Raw genomic sequence first — 25,248 nt, 5'->3', positions numbered from 1 at the left:
ACACACACACACACACACACACACACACACACACACACACACACACACACACACACACACACACACACACACACACACACACACACAAATGAAACGCCACACTACACTATAATTTAGCACAGCATGACGCAACAGAAAACTCTCTCTCTCTCTCTCTCTCTCTCTCTCTCTCTCTCACACACACACACACACACACACACACACACACACACACACACACACACACACACACACACACACACACACACACACACACACACACACACACACACACACAGAGCACAGCACAGCACATATCCAACACGAGATCACAGCAACATTACTAGTGCATAAAAACCCACGCCACGGTACAGAAAGCATTTACCATAACATTACAGTACATTTGCCACTATCATTCTGTCCTAACTCATTTACAGCACGTTCGATCAGAGCTGGGAATGGAGTTACACATAGCGAGCGAACGTGAGCAAACACTAGTGAACGTAGGTGGTGGACATGCCCTTTTGGTGAGCATAATTGAATGTGAAGGAGCTTATATGAATGCTCTAGTGGGTGTAGGAACATTAACTTTTCATTCCAAAGCCCATAGATGACAGTATTTCCACCACATTCAACTGCCTTTTCTTCTCACATGTTGGTAAGTGAGTATAGCGGGGATAACGAGATCTACTTATGTTATAGAGGTCCCGGGATATGAACGAATTCTCAAGGGGGCGTATGCGATGATATACGCGTATGTTCGTGAATGCTTGTTCGGTAGAGGCTATTCATGCTCGCAAGTGTAAATCCACCGCAACACGAACGATCCGACACTTTTGCTATTTGTAAAGATAATAGATTTTGGCTGTATTTTCATGTTTACGGAATACAGATGAACTAGTGTTAATATTTTGTTCCCATATGCATAACAGTAAGATGGCGTATTATACAGAATTAGTGTTAATAATTTAGGATATTTGAGGTTCTGCGCCTGCCGTATACCCAACATACCATTCCCCAGTTTTGTCCCGAACTCCATCATATACTTGGTTAATTTAATCCCTGTTTATCCACATCATCATCACTGCCCAGCCTTCTTCCTGTGCCTTCATATTCTCCCAATTTCACCATCTTACCCACAAAAGCCTTAAATAACACAGCAGACCAACAGATTTTATTTATTATACATATTTCTTGGTATTCCTCTTCTCCTTCATTTCCACTGTGAGTTTACTTCCGTCTATTTCAATCTGTTATTTTCTCTCACTTCTTTCTTTACGTCTTTAAAATAGATTAAGTTCATATAGCTTACTTTGGCCCATATTTTATCTCTTTTTGCAGTTAACGAAGCTTAGTGGCAAAAAATACTACTACTGACCTATATCCAAATTATAGCATTTCTTAACTAGCATCATTATGTAGTGATAGTCAATTGTTACTACTCAGTGTTCATGGTAGAGAGGTAGCAATTTTGGGCCCAGAGTAAAAGGAATATATTATTATTATTATTATTATTATTATTATTTATTATTATTATTATCAGTGGCAGTAATGGTATTAGTAGTAGAAGTAGTAGTAGTATTGTTGTTGTTCTCGCTGTTCTCGTTATCATTATTATTATCATTTTTATCATTATTATTATTATTATTATTATTATTATTACTATTATTATTATTTTGCTTCCAGGTGGCGTGGACTCACACAAGCTGGCGAGGTAGAGCTGTGCTGACGGTGAACGGGTCAGTGGTCACCAAAAACCCGCGCGTCTCCCTCCTTCGTGAGCATGATGGTGAATTTTGGTTCCTCGTGATTAACAATGTGACCCGAAGCGACCAAGGAAGTTACGCCTGTCAGATTAACACAGTCCCCCCAGAGAGACTCAACATCTATTTGTCTGTGGAGGGTGAGTGTGGTGGTGTGGTGTGCTGTGGTGGTTGGATGTGAGGTGTGTGTGTGTGTGTGTGGTAGGATGATGGTTGGACACTTAACTTTGGTATTTCAGTGGAGGATAGTGTGGTGTGGTGATGTGGTACTGGTGTAGTGCTGGTGTGGTGTGGTGTGGTGATAGTGTTGGTAGGGTGGTGTGGTATGGTTTGGTGGTGATAGTGTTGGTAGATGGTGTGGTATGGTGTGGTGGTGATAGTGTTGGTAGGTTGGTGTGGTGGTGATAGTGTTGGTAGGTTGGTGTGGTGGTGATAGTGTTGGTAGGTTGGTGTGGTGGTGATAGTGTTGGTAGGTTGGTGTGGTGGTGATAGTGTTGGTAGGTTGGTGTGGTGGTGATAGTGTTGGTAGGGTGGTGTGGTGTGGTGTGGTGGGGTGTTGATGGGATGGTGGTGAGGTGTGGTAGTGTGGCGTGGTGACTTTTTAATCCCAAGTCATCACCACCATCACCACAATCAGCCAAGGGAATTAGGCATGTTAATTCATCACCGTCCTGCCACAAATATCTGTATCTCTGTGAATGATGCGTGTGGTAATGCAGTGTGGTGGTGGTGTGGTGTGGTGAGGTGGTGGTGGTGTGTTGGTGTGATGTGGTGAGGTACTGGTGTAGTATTAGTGTGATTTGGTGGGGATGGTGCATGGCTAGTGTGGTGTGGTGATGGTAGTGTTGTGTTTGTGTGGTGTGGTGGTGGTAGTGTGATGTTGGTATAGGGATGGTGTGGTGTGCTGTTGCAGTACTGATGTGGTAATGTCATATGTTGGTATGGTGGTGGTAGTGTTAGTGTAGTGAAGTGGTATAGTGTGGTAGGCTATTGGTATGTGTAGTGGTGTGGTATGTTGTTGATATAGTGCTGGTAGACTGTGGGGTGGGATGGTGGTGGTGGTGATGTGGATGTGGTGGTGATGAGGATGTGGTAGGATGTTAGAATGTTGTGCACAGGGGTCCATATATTGTACCTTCCTGACTCGTGTTTTTGGGGGACGGCCAGACTGCTTTTGTGAGGAGCGTGAACATTTTGGAAGCTTCATAAAATTAACCAACCATATAATTCAGTAGATATTAAAAGAAAAAGACACTAATGCATGAAAAACGCAAGGGTAAACAGAAAATAATGCAGGATAGACTATGATAAAGCCGACTCTGCCGCCTCTGCAACACATGGGCATAGAGTTGCAAAATACATAGACCTCTCTGAAATTCTTAAACAGGGTGTTCCGCGAGATTTATGAGAGACGTGTGTGTGTGTGTGTGTGTGTGTGTGTGTGTGTGTGTGTGTGTGTGTGTGTGTGTGTGTGCGTGTGTGTGTGTGTGTGTGTGTGTTAGGGCCAATTTTGAGTAGAGAGTACTATATCAACGTGTGTCCAGTTCTCAGTCATTAAGGAACTATAGTTATTGATTACCTTATGGGTTAACTATGAGGAAGACCATTTTTGCCCATTAGGTCATCAGTAACAGTAGCTCTGTAATGGTTGGGAACTGGGTCGGTGTTAATATAGCACCTAATTAGCCCTAGAATAACCACCTGAAGTTCTTGAATAACCTTGTCTAGTTTCCAAAGTCGCACGAGACACTCTATAAAACGTGGGGTAGTGTCGTGTAAGTCAGTCAGTATAAATCTTAACCCCCAGCCCCTCCTTCTGCTTCCCCACAGTACCGCCCCGCATCGTGAGACCGCCTCGAGACCACACCGTGCGGGAGGGAGAGGATGTGAAGCTGAGGTGCGAGGCGGAGGGAGATCCTGACCCATCTATCACCTGGCGAAGGGAGGATAGTGCACCGTTCAAGCTAAACAATACCCATGGTCAGCCTGAGAGCATTAAATTATCAACAGAGTACTCATTGCAGCATCACCACTCATCACCACCTCTTTAAACATCAACTCATCATTCAACACACCATCATCAATCACTACCATCACCTCATCACCACCTCCTTACTCGCCACATCAATTCATCACTCAACACACCATCATCAGTCATTACCATCACCTCATCACCGCATCAATAATAGACTATTTCATCACCATCACTACATTTCATCACATATGTGTTGAGTTTTAGCAGAAAGTTAACCAGTATAGGAAGTGTGAATATTAATTAAGAGGCAGAAGATGATAAGATGATGTATGATGATAATGACGATGGTGATTACTACGTGCAATATGATGATGATGATGATGATGATGATGATGATGATGGTCCCTACAGTGGTTGCAGCAGCTGGCACCCTTCTACATTTGAGATCGGTGAGCAGAGACGACAGCGGGGCGTTCTTGTGTGTGGCGTCCAACAAAGTCCCCCCGACAGTCTCCGTCAGGGCGCAAGTTTCAGTTTTGTGTAAGTGTCCGTGCTAAAGTGTTGATCATAAAGTAAATATAAGTAACTTTTTGGGTTATTCTTACGCTAATCTCACTTTTAAATGCTATATGGACATGATTTCAATTCTTAGCAAGTTATTCTCATGTGGGCAGGAAGCTTATTAACACCTCTTCCATTTATTTCTGTTTCTGCTCCGTTACTATATTCTTATGTGCCGTTCATGCAATCTATGTCGATGTCCAAAAGATATAAGAAGAAAAAAGAGCATAATAATCGGTAGTTTAGAAGATAAATCGCTAAGGAAGAGGTGCCAGGGAGCTTCCCTACCTGACGGGAGTAATGATTTCAGTCACTACGGACCTAAATTGATGACTGTCTGTGGGGAAATGGTCTCCCTCATAGTACACCCCCAAAGTCGTCAATAATAGCCCTGTAACGGATGATAATTGGACTTACGTTGATCTAGTATTATTAACTCATCTCTGGCCCAAGAATTCCTTCCTACGGTATCTCAAATTTCACGTGACTGCTTGTAAGTATGGATGGCACACTCACAAGCCATGGTTTTTTTATGCCTTCCGTTCCTGTCCCTAACTAGAGAGATACCGTAGCTAGAGACTGACAGTGAGAGAAGACCTGTTATCCAGCGTTCAGGCGGTGGTTTGATGCTTTGTTAGGCTAGACAAGAAGCTCTTTGTAATGTCACTGTTACTTGAGTCTTATATATAAAGCTACTGAGAATTAAAAATGACAGGCCTTCCTTCAGTGTGAAACTCTTGCTACGAATAGGGGAATAGGGGTTAGGGGAATGAGATGTGAAAAGCTGTGTGTTTCTCCTACGTGTAAGAGAGAGAGAGAGAGAGAGAGAGAGAGAGAGATCCAACTCACTTTTTTCCCACAGTCGCACCTGAGATGATAGATGGTGGTGGCGTGGTGTGGGCGGAGGAAGGGCAGCGTGCAAGCCTTGTGTGTCGGTACAGGTCCTATCCAGCATCGCGTATCACATGGACCAAGAACGGCGCCCTAGTCACTCATCTCGGTAACACACTATATCTTAATTCTTCTTAGTACTCTCAGATCATCTCTTAGTTCATCTTAGGCTTTATCTTTGTTAGAGTGTTAATGAAGGTTTTATCCTCTCCTGCCGTGGCCCTACATCCTCTCCAGAGCACTTCTTTGTGACTAGCATCATATGTGTAAATCTCTAGGGTGTTTTCATAGCTCAGTATTCAAGATGACAGTATAAGACCAAGATAAAACATACAGCCTACATCATTGAGCATAGCATTATTTTAGTGTTAATATCTTGTTGCAGCTGAGCATTTACAGTGGAGAAATGGCAGTTTTATACCAAGTTGAAGGACCTTTTTGTTAATACTGGCAGTGTGTGGACCCCCTCCTGAAGAGTGTGGGGGTAGAGCAGTTTCTGACCATTGTGTATCTTTATTTACCACACTCTGTAATATGTAATGCAGGCCAATCACATCTAACAATTACAGTGTTTACAGAAAGAACCATCATGTATTTGAAGCTCGCCTGCACCTTCGCCTTCTCAGTTTTGATGATCCTACAGTGAACAGATTATAGTTTTGATGATACAGGCTACAGTGGAGAGATTATAGTTTTGATGGCCTACAGTGGAGAGATTATAGTTTTGATGATACAGGTTACAGTGAACAGATTATAGTTTTGATGATACAGGCTTCAGTGGACAGATAATTTTAATGATAGGGGGGTCAATGGACAGATTATAATTATGATGATACGGTCTTCAGTAGAGAGATTATAGTTTGATGATACAGGCTACAGTGGACAGATTATAGTTTTGATGATACAGGCTATAGTGGACAGATTTTAGTGCTAGTGCTTCTCCACAGGTAAATCTACAGAGCAATGGGACGGCAGAGGGTTCGGCGCCTCAACATTGGTACTAAATGCTGTTGACAGTGAGAGCTTTGGACACTACCGCTGCACAGCCTATAACCACGTCGGCTCAAACTTAACGCTGCTTACACTCGTTGGTATGTGATTGCTCTCTCTCTCTCTCTCTCTCTCTCTCTTACACACACACACACACACACACACACACACACACACACACACACACACACACAAACGAGAGTAGCATTTTTTTCCCCTCCATTCCCCGAGATATACAATTCTGTGACAAGTACGATACTGGTTGAAGTTAGAGGCTGTTATCTCTCTCTCTCTCTCTCTCTCTCTCTCTCTCTCTCTCTCTCTCTCTCTCTCTCTCTCTCCCTCCCTCTCTCTCTCTCTTTTATTTGCTAGACCTTTACTATACACTTGTTTAGAAAGAAGTATTGTTAGTATCATTACAGTTGCCTAATTTGATCCATAGCTATCTGGATATTAAACACCACTGCTACCACAACTACCACAACCCCCTGCACTTCACACCATAACTGGCGCCACAATACTAATTATCTTTCATTTTCCAGATGGTAAACTCAACCACAACTACCATCATCAGCACCACAACTACTGCTATTATCACCCCAGCCACATTTACTACTACCACCACAACCACAACTATTACCTCTACCGCTACAACCCCTACGACTACCACAAAAACTTACACCACTACCACAGCCACAGTCACTACCACAGCCTCCACTTCCATCACCACAGCTACAACCTCATCAGTAATTCGTTTGCTGATTTTTCGCAAGACTGTATGCCAACAACTACTACCACAACTGCCACCATAACCACTACCACTACAACCACTACCCTCACTACCACCACAACCGGAACAATATCTATCATGCTTAAATTTGCTGGACATAAAGATAAGTACTGCCACCACCACCACAACCACCACAATAACAACGACTGCCATCACTACCAGGAGAACGGCTGCCATCACTACCACAATAACAGCACACCACCATAACCACCACAGTACCAACACACTATCACAACCACCACAATAACAACACACTATTACAACCACCACAGTAACAACGACTGTCATCACTACCACAACTACCACAAGAACAACGACCTCCCTTACTACCACAATCACCACAATAACAACTACCACCATCATTACCACACCCATCACAAAAACAGTCACCACGACAACTGCCACCACCACAACTACAACAATGATTACTTTGCTTAATTTTTCTTCAGAACGTATAACAACGACCACCACCACTACCACAACAACCACAACTACCACTACTACTACCACAGCCACCACCACGCCGCAGACAGCAAGAGAAGAGGCCAGGAGAGAAACGAACGAAGTGGCAAGACATTCCAACTCGTCTTCCACACTTTTGCTACGTAAGTCTGTGGTCTTGTAATCAAAATCGAAAGTGGGGAGGTGTGGACAAGCCTTACAGCATTTGACAGTTTCTGAAGCATGTGTTGACGAAGAAACAGTCTGTCCTTTCTGTATCTTAGACTATACTCTTTAATGAAGTAAGCAGGTAAACAAACAAGAGAGAGCCAAAAGAAGGAAGCCAGCAACTTGTTTTCTGTAGCTAAAACTAATCAAAAGAAAGCAAAAGTCATGATCTCTTCATTTCGAGAAACCTTAATACTATGCTTTTAGAAGACTGGGGGATCAAAGTAGAGGGAAATACAAACTGAGGAAGATAGTTTTTGACCTGTTGCATACATGAAGGACTGAGAGCATCGATTTACACTTGCACGAGGGAGTTGGACAAAAAAGAGGTGAGAGTTTACTACCAGATGGGTGTTATGGGCCCGCTGTAATGGAGGAGGGATACAGACAAGCATTTAGGAGGAACAGTGACCATTGAAGCAGTGATAGTAAAGAGATAAGATGCAACAGTGTAACGAAGAGAGAGGTTGAAGGGAGTTGGTAAGAGAAAGGGAGTTAATGAGACGAACAACCATTGACTCCACGCAATTTAGAAGAGAGGTTTATGCACCCCCTCCCCCCCACATACACATGACAGTTTTACTCCACATATGTGCGAATAGCCTCTACGAAATCAACAGCTGTGCAGGGGTAAAGAAGGCATAGGGTCGGCTTAGCACATCCAGTTTCTTGGAAGTAAATTCTGCAAGGAAGGTTATGTTCTTTCCAGGTAGGCCCTGAAGGAAAGAAAACCCACATATTTTTTTAGTGACGACGAAAGATTGAGCTGTGTACTGCTGATTATGATAGGATACTCATGCGGGAGATTTGGTAGATGGAAAGGTGTAGGAAATGTGTTTTTGATGTATTAAAAATTGCCAGAGTTCCTTAACCCCAATCGGAAATAATGGCCAGACAGAAAAAGAGTGTGATAGCCCCGTCTCATGACTGCTAAAGTAACTGCTTTGATGGACCCTATGAGAAGCAAGTAGAAATATGAAGGGCTGAGTCATTAGCATATAAGTGGATTGGTCCAAATTTGTTGCTCAAAAGACCATTAATGAACAGAAGGAAGAAAATAGGTGACAGACAGAATCCTGGGGAACCCCGCTATTGATAGCTCTGGGAGAACAGCAGGTACAGAACGACCAGAGAGAAGCATGGAGGCGCAGGTTGAAGAGTAGAAACCGTAAGAATGCAGTTAAAGAAAAAAAAAAAAGATTATTTGTGCCACACTGGTTCGAAAGTCTTTAAGATTTCATTTGGCAGAGGTTTCATCAAAGTCCGAAAGTATGTGACCAAGAGCCAGAAAGAATGGTGAGAAGATCGCCAGTGGAGCGTCCCTAGCGACACCCACACTGGCGATCAGAAGGAAAGTTAAGAAAGAAGAGGTGCTTTAAGTTTTCGTGTAAAGAAGAGATTCCAAGACTTAAGAGATACAAAATATTAAAGCAATTGGGCGATAGTTAGAGGGTTGGAAACTGTGTCTTTTCATTTAAATAAATTCATGATAACACGTATTTAAAATATTGTTTGCACATATTTTTGGTGAATTATTTGTAAAGCATATCACTACTGTATATTGGTCTGCTGAATATAAGGAGAGGAGGCGCCTAGAAATCCGTCCCTGTGGTGTGAGGGTGTGCATAAGTACAGTGTTGGGGGACTGTGTTGTGAGAATGAGGTGCATTAAAGTGTGTTGTGGCGTGTGGTGCTGTATTGAAGAGCTGTGTGTTTTGAGAATGAGGTATATGAGATGAGTGTGTAGTGGAGTGAGATGGTTGTACGTCATTTGCAACCATTCTAATTTTTTTTCCTCCTCCTATCTTCCACCAACACCGCACACGTCCCTCCCTACCCATACTGCCTCCCCCCACCCTCTCCCACTGCCCTCCATCTACTGCACTCCCCCTCTCCCACTCCCCTCCATCTACTATCCTACCCCTCTCCCACTGCCCTCCCCCCTCTAGATAAGTCAGTGGCAGCTCCCTCCACCGACACGGCCCCCCATCGCTACATTCAGGGCACCGCCTCCCCGTCCACCACCCCTCGGCCCTATCCCCCCTTCCCTGGTGAGTCCCCCCACGTCAATCAGTTTTCTTTGCTGCGGGTCGTACTGTAGGACTCCATAACACCTTTCCCCTAGCGATTTATTTGCCATAGTGACCATTAATTTCTCGCGTGATATATCATTCAGTGTAGCATCGATGTATAGTTTGCATATCGTGTCTGAGAATCAGAGAAATACTAACGTGTTCTAAAAAACAAGCAGGTAAGGTGTTATGGGACCTCCACTGCCTGCACAAATATGGGCCTGGGTGCATTAGGGAACCTCGTAGCATCTGTTCCAAAGCGATTTATTTTGCACGCTACACACATCTATCTTCTTTTGCGTTAGTGAGACAAACTATGCCACTTCTAGAAATACGTAACATAAATGCGATTATCAATATGTGACATGTACAATAAATCGCTAAGAAAAATGTGCTTGAAGTCTACAGTACCACTTAAATTACGGCCCTAGACATCAGTATTCTCCTTCACTACGACCCACAACTGTTGATGTTATGGCCAGGTCCCTAATTGTAAAGCTGGTGAAGAAAAACAAGGAGGAAGTATATCTTGGAAGTGACACTATTCTCTTCACTTTAACTTAGTCTTAAACTGCCATCTGTCCATCTTGAAAGCCGGGTCGTGGTAGTAAATTAACACTACTGCATGACACCTGTAGAGGCCCTGATAAGACACACTGTAATATTCACCAACTTTCCCCTCAAGGTCTTCTTTTTCTGCTGACTATTTGCATCCTGGAGTGAAGGGATTTTTCGTCATTCTTTTCATAGTGGATTTATTCTCCCGATTCTTAAACCAGGTAAGCGTGGCCATTCACCCCAGGATTACTGCCCTGTTGCCCATACCATCTGTTGTGAGTTATCAGAGGAGGGAGAGCAATGGGTGTGAGCGAAAAGTAGGAAGGAGCTTAAGTTCCTGTTTCTCCCTCCCATCCATTCCTATCCATATGTCAAAATGAACCAAGCACAAAATTATTAGGGTATATAATAATTCATCGTACAGTACCATGTGGCTTTTTGAATCGAAGCATCATTTATCGTCTTCACAATTTGGTTTTGGGAAAGCTCGTGGTGCATTAGATCCGTCATGTTCTTCTACTGTGCATTTTTAGAAAGACTTTATTTAGCAAAAAAAATGGAACTCCTCTGACTGTAGAGATACATTTTTAGTCTGTGTGCCACATTATAGTTTAGTATAGAAGTTCATTTGGTTGTATTATATATTTGTAACTTTTGTTTTAGGTGATGTTGAAATGGTTCTAACGAGCTCTTTTCTTTTAGATGAAATACCAAGTTCTCGGAAAATATGATAAATTTAGTGTTTTGTAACATTTACGTCATATTGCACATGGAATTTAAAAGAACCTAGACTTTTGGTAAGTGAGATCTATAACATTTTGTTGGCTATTTTCAAGAACACGGAAACTCTTCAAATACGAACTGCTAGGCTATTTCGGAAGTTTGAAGGATTTGGCTGAAACTTGTTGTGTGAAAGCTATGTGCATGTTTAAATTAGCTCTGAATAAAGAAAAAGAAAGAGAGAATAAGATAAAAGAAAAATGTTATGACTGGATGTTTCCCTGAAAGATGTTTTTGTTGCAGAAGTGGCCAGCATGTCAGGGGTGCATGGGCTGAGGTGCTGTTCGGTGCTAACTCTCCTGCTCACCTGCTGCTTCCACCTGCTCACTCACCTTCTACACACCGCAGCACCTGCCCACCGTCTCACCACCGGCCCTCGAATCAGCACAGCCTTCCATCTCACCTGCTGATCCCCCTACCAACTACCTTGACTTCCGCGGTAAACTGCTGAATTACACACAACTAAGAGGCACTGAAATTATTAAGTTTACCATTTAGTTTATGCAAATCCTCACCTGACCGACCCTAACCTAACCTAATTTTCACGTAGTTGCAATAACGACGGAGCTAGGAGCAGGATAATTCCCTTCCCCTTTACTCCTTACCCATAAAGAACTAAGCATTTGGGATGGATATTTAGAGAGAGAGAGATTGCTTAGAATTGCATAAACTAAGTGTCGGACATAATCATTTTTACCTCCGTTACTTGGATCTAACTCCGAAGTAATATTGTTACTTCATCCACTGGTTTCTCTTATATACCACCTACTGCACATACCCACCTACCTACCCACTGACTTACACACCTACCTACCTACTGACTTACACATCTGCCTACCTACTTACCTACTTACCCATCTACCCTCCTACCTACCCAAATACTTACCATTCTGCTATCCCATCTACATACCCATCTGCAACCCCATCTACTAATCCACTTACACACTTACTTACCCACTTACCTACCTACTCACCCACTTACTCACATACTTACCCACTTACCCACCGATTTACCCAATATCTATTGCCTCATACCCTGGTTTAGGATTTTTATATCTGATCTGGGAGAATATTGTCTTTCACCCCGATTTACGATACTCCGTTTTACGATACTCCGATTTACGCTTGACTGTGGTGATGTGTTATTGTTTATTATTACTATTTTCTGTCTATGATATTCACTCTAGAATATTCGAACAGGTGAAGAAATATATAGGGAGTATTCTAGGGCTCCGTGACACCTTTTCCTAAGCGATTTATTTTGTTTATTACACCTTACTGTCCTCTTCTGTGTTACCTAAATCCTTCCACTAGTGTCATACTCTGCATAAACAACGTACAAAAGGATAATAACCATCCATATCAAAAATAATCCGTGAGACTTCCAAGCACTTGTTCCTTAGTGACTTAACTTGAATATTACACCTCAGTATCATCTTGTATATTACTAATGAAAATTTTTTGATATTAAAAAGGTATAAATCAAATATCAGAGAGTAAGGTATAAAATAATCCGCTATGGAAGAGGTGCAACGAAATTTCCTCGCCATTTATAACACCTAATCTACATGAAGTTCTTAATCATCACTTTCCCAAAACTGAAAATCTCTATGAGTAAAAGGAATGTATTATATATAAAAAATATGTCTCCAGGCTCATCCATACGTCAACCGCAGTCCACATTCATCCTCTCGGGGGATAGGATGGCGCTGAGGGAGGCTTGCAGGGTCGGGCAGCTCCACTACCCGTATATGCCACCGCGTTAAGGCGTCCCTCTCTCCAGGACCTACCAAACTGATCTCCTGTAGGGCTTAACCTCTTCAGTACGATGATTTGTTGTGTTCCTGACTACTGAATAAGCTTTGGGGTACCGCTCATAGTAAGGAAGCTCCCTAACACCTCTTCCTTATCGATTTATTTTCCTGACTAACCATTAATATTCTCTCTCTCTCTCTCTCTTTGCTTCTATCTTTTCAGTATCGACACAGATTGCCTGAATAACACACAAGAATATAGTAGGGGAGGATAATCAGAAATAAATCGGTAAGGGAGAGGTGTTAGTCAGCTTCCCAAATGTACAAAAACATCGCCCTTACTCTTCGCGGTGTTTGGATTTGCTTAACACGTCTTCCTCAGCGATTTATTTAGCACATCTCACCTCTGTTTCATCTTGTTTGTTATTGTTTGGCTATCTTAAAACGATATAATGTAAATCACGTAAACCGCATTAAAGACAAAGTTATGGTGTAATGAGGAAAATAATTCGCTGAGTAGGAGGTGCTAAGTAGTGTCTCACGCCTCTTAAAATACGGCACAATCTTCCCCAAGAATAAAATCGCCAGGAGACAGCATGAAATAAACTCAAAGGTCATTCTTTTTTTTTTTCTTTTTTTTTTCCAATTTTATTTTTTGTCCCTACAGTTACTGTTTGGTGATGGAGAGGGACGCCTTCACGTGGTGGCACCTGTATAACCTGGCGCATCCACTGCCCTGTTATACAAATGCCCCTGTACTTCCTGCCCCGCGAAAGGAAGATGGTAAATTGCAGACCGAGAGCAACATCACCTGCAGCGCACCTGGTTCACGTTCGATTGAGCCTAGGACAACAACGACAACTACAACTACAACAACAACAACAACTACTACTACTACTACTACCACTACTGCAGCAACAACAACGAACCAATACGTCATCGTGTTGAAGTGGTTAAGTCCTTCTACAAACACAAAGCCTCACCCAGTCCTAGATCTTGTTTCAATGCAGTGCTTACCTGTTTGTATAAAGAATGTTGCTCCGGGCCAAATCTTCGTCAGGTTAGGAAGCTCTTTGCACCTCTTCCTCTGCGACTTATCTTGCATATTCCACCTTGTTACTGTCTCTCATTAATGTATCTTTTATATAGACACAGATTCCAAAAACACCATGCAAGAGTAAGTTAATATTATACTAGTGAGCTTTATTTTCCACTTCTCTCTCCCAACCCCTGAAGGGAGGGGAGTTGAAACCAGGAGCCCACGCCAAACGAAGACCTGTATGTTAAGGTGATAGAGATTTGCTAGACTAACTTAAGAACAGTTTGAGGTGACACTGTAGTTGAACGAAGGTCTTAGCTATACTCTTTTCACCTTAACTTGGCCTAAAATTGCCATCTGTCCATCTTGATTTCTCAGCTGCAACACTAGGTTAATACAAGACTGTGAAACTAAAAAGAAGAGCTGTAATCTAGAGCTGCAGTATTGTGTGTCACTGAGCTACGTGAAATAAGCTGCAAAAGGACGAAATTTTGGGCCAAGTTAAGTGAAAGGACTCTACCAAGAAGCCTTCGATCAGTGTGATAGCTAAAACCCTTCATCTAGTGGTGCCGAGCAGGGTGAGGGAGTAAACTATAGCCTACGAATTCACTGCAAAAATAAACCGGTAAGGAAGAGCTGCTAGGGAGACTCATTAACCTGCGAAGAAACGGCCCTTTGTTCATAGGGTTTTCATAACATATCATTATATTAGCCACTGTTAACGATGCATGATGAGAGGGAAGTGTTAAATTGACTGCTAAATGCTTCTAATACCAACTAATGTCTTCAGGATTATTTTCTTTTTTTTTTTTTTTAGTTTGCCTTGCTCCCACATCACGATTCTATTTATCTCAGGAAAGACTTGTCGTATAATTAAGATGTAAACAGCCTCCACCTCTCGTACTAAAGGGGTTATTGCTGTTGTTGTGGCCCAAGCCTCATCTAGACGTGGACTCGGTGGTCTGCAGGCTGAGTTTGCTGTTTCTTCTTCTTTTTTTTTTAATCCAAAGAAGAAGGAACCAAAGGTCAGGCCTGAAGACTGTTCCAAGAAAAAATAAAAAACACGATAGAGAGCCAAATTCAAGATCCGTTCATTTCGAGAAGCCTGGACACACTGGGTTTGAAAGCCTGGATATCGTAGGCAGTAGGAAATGCAGACAGAGGGAGATAGTTCCAGAGGTGACCTATAGCATACATGAAGGGCTGGGAGTAACGGTCAACTCTTGCATTAAAGAGTTGGACAGATAAGAGATGGAAGTTTGTTACTAGACGGGTGCTACTCGGTGGAGGGAAGCAAGCAGACAGTTCAGAAGAGCAGTGACCATTGAAGTAGCGATAGGAAAGAGATAAAAACGTAACAGTGCGGCGAAGAGACAGAGGTGGGATAGAAAGGGAGTTACAGAAGTTAAAGGATGTATAATCAGAGCTGCTTGGTTATAGAAAACAGATGAAGGAAACAGATGTAGGAAACAGATAAAGATGCAACAGTGCGGCGAAGAGGCAGAGGTAGGATAAGAATGGAGTTAAAGAAGTTGAAGGATGTATAATCAGAGCTTCTTGGTTATTTCAGTGTTACCGCACGAAGGCCTCCCACTGCATCACCTGAAGGGATTAATGCATGTGTATCTAATCCCTCCAGTTCGAAAACTCTAGTGATGGAAACAAGTAAAAAAGATAAGGAGTTAAAATCCGAATACTGGTCCACTTTGATGTCCCAGGTTCGTGTGTGCGTGAACCCAGTGGACCGCAGTGTTGCCTGGCTCCATCGGTCCACTTTCCTCTTTTCGGGAGATAAGGAGTTGAAGGACAATATAACCGAGCATAGGAGCTGCCCTGTTATATCGGTGTTACCGCGTGAAGGCCTCCCTCTCCAGCATTACAGGTCCACTTAAATCTTGTTATTAGTCACAGAAACAGTCCCCATTCTTAAGTGTAATAGTTCCTGGAGCGAAAAGTGAATTGCATGTATACTTGTTTTACTTTATTTACATTAACTTGGTGCTCGTCTTTTTGAAGCTTATTTTTCGTAGTTCAGTGGCAGACTAAGACAGTACGGCAGACTAGACGATACAGCAGACTAAGACGATACAGCAGACTCAGACGATACAGCAGACTAAGACGATACAGCAGACTAAGATAATACAGCAGACTAGACGATACAGCAGACTAGACGATACAGCAGACTAGACGATACAGCAGACTAAGACGATACAGCAGACTAGACGATACAGCAGACTAGACGATACAGCAGACTAAGACAATACAGCAGACTAAGATAATACAGCAGACTCAGACGATACAGCAGACTCAGACGATACAGCACACTAAGAATATACAGCCGAATAAGACGATACAGCAGACTAGACGATACAGCAGACAAAGACGATACAGCAGACAAAGACGATACAGCAGACTAGACGATACAGCAGACTAGACGATACAGCAGACTAGACGATACAGCAGACAAAGACGATACAGCAGACAAAGACGATACAGCAGACTAAGACGATACAGCAGACAAAGACGATACAGCAGACAAAGACGATACAGCAGACTAAGACAATACAGCAGACTCAGACGATACAGCAGCTCTACACCCTTTTAATATGAAGAGACTATAGCATCGCTGACTTCAAATATATCTGTTGTTTCAGCGCCTTATCCTTGACACTCCCAGGCTCCTACGATGCCGTCTCAGCTGAATGAAAGCGTGTGAGGTTTTCAGGAATAGTGTCCTAGAGTTGTGCCGACCGTGAGGGAGATGATGATGACAATATTAACATCTCATGCTTCAACAGTCCCACTCTTGTCTGGTGCTAAATAGATTCAAACCTTTATTCCTTGTGAGAGACAGTTCCCTACACGGTCTATGCACTGTACTGTACCACGGCCCCACATATGCAGTTGCTTACCTGTGGTCGACGGGTGTGCTTGGCCAAACAAACCAGGGAGAAGCAACAAACACAACCTTCATTCCGATACTGTATTTTTTATCATAGTCAGGCCACCAACGAACAATTTTTCTTTAACACTGAGAGGACCACTACAGGGGAGGGGGTCAATGAAGTCTATGTATAATCTAATCCAGCTCAAAGTCTACCCAAAGCTCAATAAAATAATTTAGTCATGGCAAGAATAGAACATCAAATTCATCATCCGAACTAGGCAGGTAAAACACTAGAGAAAACGGGGGCCATGGAAGGGGTAACTTATTTACTGTGAGAATTCCAGATAAGGATGAATAAATTATTTGTCGGTTTCAACGCAAGACACGTCATTGCGCTGAAACAGGTCCACCTTCGTCTGTAACTCTCTCTCTCCCTCTCTCTCTCTCTCTCTCTCTCTCACACACACACACACACACACACACACACACACACACACACACTCCACCTTAATGAACTTTGTCTCAGATCTCACTGGTTGCAAACTTGTCTATCTAAACTGAAGAAATTTTTTTGATATTATTTTTTTAGTTCTTGCCATCTCAGGAAAATTTTCACTCAGCTTTGGAGAGACATTTAAATCTAGAAATATTAGAGTTAGCTTAAATTTACTCTCTCACCATCAAAATAAATTCATCAGTCAGTTCCAAATATATATCAGCAAAGCACTTCATTCCGGACTGAACTTGTCTTTGAACCCCAGCTCCTCAGAAGGTGAACCCAGTAGACTGCAGGCTGAAGTTGCCGTTCTCTAGTCGACATACTCCTTTTGGGTGATAGGGTGGGCGATGATGAGCTATCGTGTGGCCGGGCAGGGAAGTCACAGGGTTATATTGGGGCCACCACGTGAAGGCACCTCTCCCTTACACCTGTACAGGGGGTAGTGCTAGTTAATTGCAAAAACACCTGTGGCACCTGTCCATATATTAACTCCTTGTATCAGGGCTCTCTCTTGCTGCCTTCAGACGATTTCATTCATCTGGGCGAAGTATTTTGGTACAGGAGGGGTTTGGGGAAGCTAGCGAGGGGGTTGAGGAAGGCGAAATGTAAATCCAGCAGGGAAGGTTTATCTAAGGCTGAGTAAAATCGTCCTGTTGTGCGTCGAATGAAACTGTTAAGAGGCTCGTGTTCTGAGTGGCTTGGATGATTACGTAACACCTCTTCCGTAGTGAATTATTCTGCACAGTCCACCTCAGTAGCTTGTTGTGTGGTACTGAGTCTGGCTTTGTCGATGGTGAAGTGATATAAGTAGCAAACAAGAAAGTGTCAAGATGTAATAGGCAATGTAATAAGCAATGTAATAAGCAATGTAATAAGCAATGTAATAAGTAAAGTAATTGTTAAGATGTAATACGCAATGTCATAAGCAAGGTAAGTCGCTAAGGAAAAGGTGATACGGAACTTCTTACGCCACTGAGAAATGGACCCACATTTACATATCCTCTCTTAGCTGTTTTGGAAATCACGAGAAAAATATATATAAAAATATATATATAACAAGTACAGTACCTGAAAAAAATATATATAAATAAAAAAAACTCGCCATGCAGCTCATTTTCGTACTGCCTCTCATGATGCAACATATCTTATTCTTAACTTAAAACTGGTTGTGGCTGGACACTCCTAGAATAAAACATTTCTAAGCACTATGATGTTTCCTTGGTTCCTACAGTAACATCTTTCTGACAGTGCGGTGGTGGTGGTGGTGGTGGTGGGGGTGTTTGTGTGGTGGTGGTGGTGGGGTGGTGGTTGGATGGGGATGGTGGTGGCAGGGTGGTGTCTGTGTGGTTGTGGGGAGGGTGGTGTCTGTATGGTGGTGGTGGTGGTAGTGTCTGTGTGGTGTGGTGTTAGTGTCTGTGTGGTGGTGGTGGTAGTGTCTGTGTGGTGGTGGGGGTGTCTGTGTGGTGGTGGTGGGATGGGGATGGTGGTGGCGGGGTGGTGTCTGTGTGGTGGTGGTGGTGGTGTCTGTGTGGTTGTGGTGAGGGTGGTGTCTGTATGGTGGTGGTGGTGGTAGTGTCTGTGTGGTGTGGTGGTAGTGTCTGTGTGGTGGTGGTGGTAGTGTCTGTGTGGTGGTGGTGGTGGTGTCTGTGTAGTGGTGGTGTCTGTGTGGTGGTGGTGGGGGTGGTGTCTGTGTGGTGGTGGTGAGGGTGGTGTCTGTGTGGTGGTGGTGAGGGTGGTGTCTGTGTGGTGGGGGTGATGTCTGTGTGGTGGTGGTGGTGTCTGTGTAGTGGTGGTGTCTGTGTGGTGGTGGTGAGGGTGGTGTCTGTGTGGCGGTGGTAGTGTCTGTGTGGTGGTGGTGGTGTCTGTGTGGTGGTGGTAGTGTCTGTGTGGTGGTGGTGGTGTCTGTGTAGTGGTGGTGTCTGTGTGGTGGTGGTGAGGGTGGTGTCTGTGTGGTGGTGGTGAGGGTGGTGTCTGTGTGGTGGTGGTGGTGGGGGTGATGTCTGTGTGGTGGTGGTGGTGGTGGTGGTGGTGTCTGTGTGGTGGTGGTGGTGGTGGTGGTGTCTGTGTGGTGGTGGTGGTGGTGGTGGTGTCTGTGTGGTGGTGGTGGTGGTGGTGGTGTCTGTGTGGTGGTGGTGAGGGTAGTGTCTGTGTGGTGGTGGTGGTGGGGGTGATGTCTGTGTGGTGGTGGTGGTGGTGGTGGTGTCTGTGTGGTGGTGGTGGTGGTGGTGGTGTCTGTGTGGTGGTGGTGGTGGTGGTGGTGTCTGTGTGGTGGTGGTGGTGGTGGTGGTGGTGGTGGTGGTGGTGTCTGTGTGGTGGTGGTGGTGGTGGTGGTGGTGTCTGTGTGGTGGTGGTGGTGGTGGTGGTGGTGTCTGTGTGGTGGTGGTGGTGGTGGTGGTGTCTGTGTGGTGGTGGTGGTGTCTGTGTGGTGGTGGTGGTGGGGGTGATGTCTGTATGATGGTGGTGGTGGTAGTGTCTGTGTGTGGTGGTGGTGGTGGTGGTGTCTGTGTGGTGGTGGTGGTGGTTGTGTCTGTGTGGTGGTGGTGGTGGTGGTGGTGGTGTCTGTGTGGTGGTGGTGGTAGTGTCTGTGTGATGGTGGTGGTGGTGGTGGTGGTAGTGTCTGTGTGGTGGTGGTGGTGGTGGTGGTGGTGGTGGTGGTGTCTGTGTGGTGGTGGTGGTGTCTGTGTGGTGGTGGTGGTGGGGGTGATGTCTGTGTGGTGGTGGTGGTGGTGGTGGTGTCTGTGTGGTGGTGGTGGTGGTGGTGGTGTCTGTGTGGTGGTGGTGGTGGTGGTGGTGGTGTCTGTGTGGTGGTGGTGGTGGTGGTGTCTGTGTGGTGGTGGTGGTGGTGGTAGTGTCTGTGTGGTGGTGGTGGTGGTGGTGGTGTCTGTGTGGTGGTGGTGGTGGTGGTGGTGTCTGTGTGGTGGTGGTGGTGGGGGTGGTGTCTGTGTGATGGTGGTGGTGGTGGTGTCTGTGGTGGTGGTGGTGGTGGTGGTGTCTGTGTGGTGGTGGTGGTGGTGTCTGTGTGGTGGTGGTGGTGGTGGTGTCTGTGGTGGTGGTGGGGGTGTGTGTCTGTATTTTGGTGATGGTGGTAGTGGTGGTAGCTGGTGGTGGTGGTGGTGGTGTCTGTGTGGTGGTGGTGTCTGTGTGGTGGTGGCGGGGGTGGTGTCTGTGCGGTGGTGGTGGTGGTAACTGTGGTGGTTAATGGTGGTAATGGTGGTGGTTGGTGGTACTATCTGCGGTGGTGATATTCCTGTTTGAGATCATGTAACTATCAATATTGGTGTAATTGTCATCATCATCATCATCATCATCATCATCATCCTGTAATAATCTGAGTGTGTGTGTGTGTGTGTGTGTGTGTGTGTGTGTAAAATATGTCCTTAAAATATCGCATATTCTTGAAAGTCAGAGATTGGAAGAACGAGGGGGGGGGAGAGAAAGGAGGGGTTGAAGAGAGAAGGTGAAGGGGAGGGAGGAGGGAGGGGTGTATGGAGGGGAGGAAGGAGGGAGGGGAGGGAGGAGGAAGGAGTGCATGGAGGGGAGGGAGAAGGGAGGGGGATATGGAGGGGAGAGACGAGATAAAGGGGGGTAGGAGGGAGGACGGATGGAGGGGCATGGAGGAAGTAATGGCGGAAAGGAGGGAGGAGTGGAGGGAAGGAGAAAGGCAAGAGATGGAAGAACAAGGAGGAGGAAGGAAGGAGAGGAAATTGAGGAAAAGGAAAAGAATGAAGGAGGGACGGAGGTGAAGGAAAGGAGAGGAAGAGGAAGAAGGGGTGTGAAGGACGGGGGGTGGTGGAAACAGACGAGTTAGTGGGGGGAGGGGGGGAGAACTAGTGGGGGGAAGGGACGGAAGGGGAGGAAAGAATTTGGGGGAGGTGGAATTCGCCGGCTTCTCGTCAGTCTGTCTTGAGCTGTCAGTGGTGAAGGTTCTGTGCGATTTTGGTAAGATATTTTTCCTTTTTCTTCCCATTGCTGGCTTATATGATGATTTTTATCCTAGTTTGTACTGTAAACACTCCTGAGTAGATTTAAAGCTTACTCAGATAATTAGAATAGTAATAATTGACAACAGAAGGGCAACGCAGCTGTGTGGAGAGAGGGGTTTGTGTGTGGAGTTTGGGGTGAGGTGAGTGTGCGTGTGATGGAGTTTGGGGTGTGGTGAGTGTGCGTGTGCGTGGAGTTTGGGGTGGGGTGCATGTGCGTGTGGTGGAGTTTGGGGTGTAGGTGTGTGTGAAGACTGGGGTGGGGTGCCTTTTTCAGTTCGTCGATGGCCAAGTGTAGTCAGAGTGGGAGGGTAATATTGTCTATAGCCCTTTCACAGTAACGTAGGAGAGATTTTTATTTTTTCGTAACTTATTTCACATAACTCACCGGAAGAAAGACAGTGGTATGGCTCTACATTCTTCCTATAGCACTTCATGACTAATATCATATTCTAGTATTATTACAACTCTGCATTCAAGGTGGAGAGATGGCAATTTTAGGCCGAGGTAAAGTAAAAGCAATGTGGTAACAAAGGTCTCATCCCTAACTCATAACTACGGTTCATCAAAGTCCATGTAATATAGTTGCATTTTTTTTTTTTTTTGGGGGGGGAGTGACCCATTTTCAGAAAAACTGGCCATAGATCTAAAAGCAACAACTTCGAATACTTGGCTGTAACGAACGTACTAGAATATCATCCTATGTTCTTCACTTTAGCTTAGTCTAAAATATCTCAGCAATTTGAATTTTGTGTAATAACAGTACACCCCAAAAAGTATCTTTACATCTGCGTGAAACCATTACACGTACGAAAGATCTGATATGCTCACGAGGCCATCCTCATACAGGTATTCCTGCTTGTCTATGATGCGGCTTCACCTGCTCGAATCAAATGATGGGAGCTGAAATGAGGCAGTAATATACTGCCACAGGAATGCAATATGGGACTTAGTCAGAACCTTGTGTATCGGTGTTTTGACACTCTAGTATTATCTTATGAATGATATAATCATGCTGTCATAATTATCACGTTTAAATTTTTGTAGGTACTGAGATCACGTCAGGAGTAACACTTCAACTCTGACAGGAACATAAATCCTGATGTCTGGAAACAAATGAGATATACAGTACACCCAGTAAGTCATAAATACCCTATTCCTGGTGATTAACAATCCCACAATGCAGCACCAGTACAAATATCAAATACAATACCCGATTGAAAACATATTCCCTTTTCTAGGTCTAATTCGTTCATGCATAATTCTACATTAGTCCTACGTGGCAGCTCTCCCAGTCACGCTTAGCAACCCTAATGAAAAAGCTGGAACGTTAAGTGTGTAACTCATCGTTCGTTCGTTCGTTTAAAGATTTCCTGCACCTGTAGTGCAGGCCGGGCCATACATTAGGCCGGTCAGTGGGGTATGGGCTGACTTAAACAACAGTAAGGGGGAAGACAGGGCCTGGGGATTGCCCAGCACACACGCCCTGTCTTCTGGCTGGCTTTGTGGTGTGCGTAACTCATCGGACACCCCTGTAAATATAGTTTTTGGACTGTGTACCTGAACACTAGAATATGATCACGGTGTGTGTGAAGAGGAAAACTTGCTGTAGCATTATCTTGTTCTGCCACTGAATTGTGTGAAATGGACTGCCTAAGGCAAAATGTAGGGCAAGTAGACGGTAGAGTACTAGTGATATTTACTGTATAATTGCCTACTCTAAATGTAAATTATTTGTACTATATTTCTGCTCTCATTTCAGTGGTGTTCCTATGGTGACCCTGGGTTCGTGTGGGTGAAAAATGAAGTAACGAGATAGCGTGGTTCCAGAGACAGGGCACCGCGATTCTGGTTCAAGAGGAGCGATGGGAGACACCCTGGAGAACTCAGGTAGCGAGGGACTGGTTGGAGGAGAGTGGCAGAAGTTTGTCCAGATAAGTACAGTGCCGTAATTTTTAGCCTGGTAACACCCCTTAACATTGTCAGCTGTTAGTGTAGTCAGGTAATAATGGAAGACTGAAGTGACCAAGTACTCATTCCTACATTATAACCAAGGATGAAATGGAGTGGAGAGATGGGAAAGGAGGGTGTGAGTTGGAGGGAGAGCAGCCAAATGGTGGAGGACTGGGCGATGTACAAGCAATTTGTAGCCACCCCCTACGACATTAAGGCGTCTGGCGGTAGATAGATAATTGAATTCAAGCAACCATACAATACTGATGTGGGAGTATTAGTTTTGTCCAACAGAAACGACTGTTTATATTAAGCAAGGAGACTCATTCCTACCTCCATAACTATAAATAATGAAATTTTGTGTAGTCAGTGCTGAAGTGGTGGAAGTGACCAGTTCCATCAAGTAAGAATTCTCTAGTAGTATAATTTTTCTCATAATTAAGAAACTGAAATGAAGTGGAGGTACTTTACAGACTTATTTTGTTAGTTTTGCCCTTTCGTAGTTTAATATAGCTTAATGCTAGACTGTTATTACCTTGTCTATACACCTTTGCTATTGCACTTCTTTGAGGAGCATAGTTAATCTCATTTATTTAGATACTGATGTTAGAGCAAGTTAAGAGTATACAGTAGACTGTGAAAGAAATATTAGAGAACGATTGTGATTGAGACTTTGAGACCTAACTGTTTTATCCAGTGTTGGTGATGGCAGAGATAAAATAAATCTGTAGGTGCAGGAATAGGAGTTTGATGTGGCCCATTTCACTGTGCATGTGAAGAGGATGGAGGTAAACAGTGGAGGGTGAGAGGTGTGAATGTTGAGGGTACAGTTGAGAGGGAGGGGTAGACCGAGATGGTTTGGGAATGTGGAGAGGGTGGAGGATGACAACTAGGTGCAGAGTGTGGGAGGAGTGAATGTTGAGGGTTAAAAAGAAGACTGACTACGGGCAGATTGGTATGGTTTGCGAAGGAAGGATGGGACCTGAATGTGTTAGTGTTGTAATGAGATGGGGTAGATTGAGGTGGTTTGGAAATGTGGTGAGGATGGAGGATGACAACTGGGTACAGAGGGTGAGATGTGAACTTTGAGAGAGTTGTGAGAGACTGAAAGACCTGGGGTGGTAATAGTGTGAAGAGAAGCTGTTGATCAACCAGCTTGGAGAGCTGCAATTACGTGACCTAGGCCGATGTGTGTTGGCATCTTGGAGGCTTTATAAATGAACAAATGAAGGAAATGTTGGGTAATTCTCCCTCTTCTTCTGAGCCGTGCATCATTACTGGGTAAAGAGGCTGAGATGCTAGAGATATATTTACTCCCATAATTGTGTTTTTCCTTGCTTTCTGCATCCTGTCTCACCCAATCATTGGGTGGAAAAGATTGAGGTGAAGGAAAATTGTCTGTAACTAAATTGTCCACTTTGCATTAGCTCAACTTGAATAGGGAAGTAGCATTATACTTAAAGAATAGATGCACTAGTTACTATGCATATTTTGGTATGAATAACATTCACTGAGAAAAATTAATTTACAAGAGCCATTAATTTAGTTGTGGGTTCATGCTTAACAGTACGTGAACCTGGGAGACTTGAGGCAGAAATCACCCTTCTGCAGTCCACCATCCTTCTTTTGAGAGAGACCTACCTGTATGGCAAAGAAAATTAACTTATTCCTAGCGATGGATGGGTTAGATATAGCCTTCATTTAGGTACTTCAGCATAAGATTTAACTAGTGTTGAGGTAGCACTGTCATTGTAGTTAAGGGGTTAATGAGATCTAAAGCATATTTGTACTTTAGGACAGTTGGAGGGGAGGGGCAGCTTGATGGCAGAGGAGGCCACCCCTGCTGGGATGGTGTTTGGTGATAGACATCCACCACCATCTTTGATATGGGGAAGCGAGTCATCTGGATACTAAAAAGGTGAGCACTCTTAAATGTGTAAGTTACTTAATCATTTAGATGCCAGTCAATTGAAATAAGCATTGAGTGTACATTACCTGTATAGTTTTCGTTAAATCTTGCCATGGTACTAGCTTTTGCTAAGTGACCACTGGCTGCAAAACTTTACTCAGTAGGTGCTGAAAGTCAGAATGCGTCAAAGCCTAGAGTT

Source organism: Coenobita brevimanus, chromosome 46 (assembly GCF_032717465.1).
Source record: "Coenobita brevimanus isolate Jiangsu-jjx chromosome 46, ASM3271746v2, whole genome shotgun sequence".
NCBI classification, from domain to species: domain Eukaryota; kingdom Metazoa; phylum Arthropoda; class Malacostraca; order Decapoda; family Coenobitidae; genus Coenobita; species Coenobita brevimanus.
Note: the sequence above shows the minus strand (reverse complement) of the source record.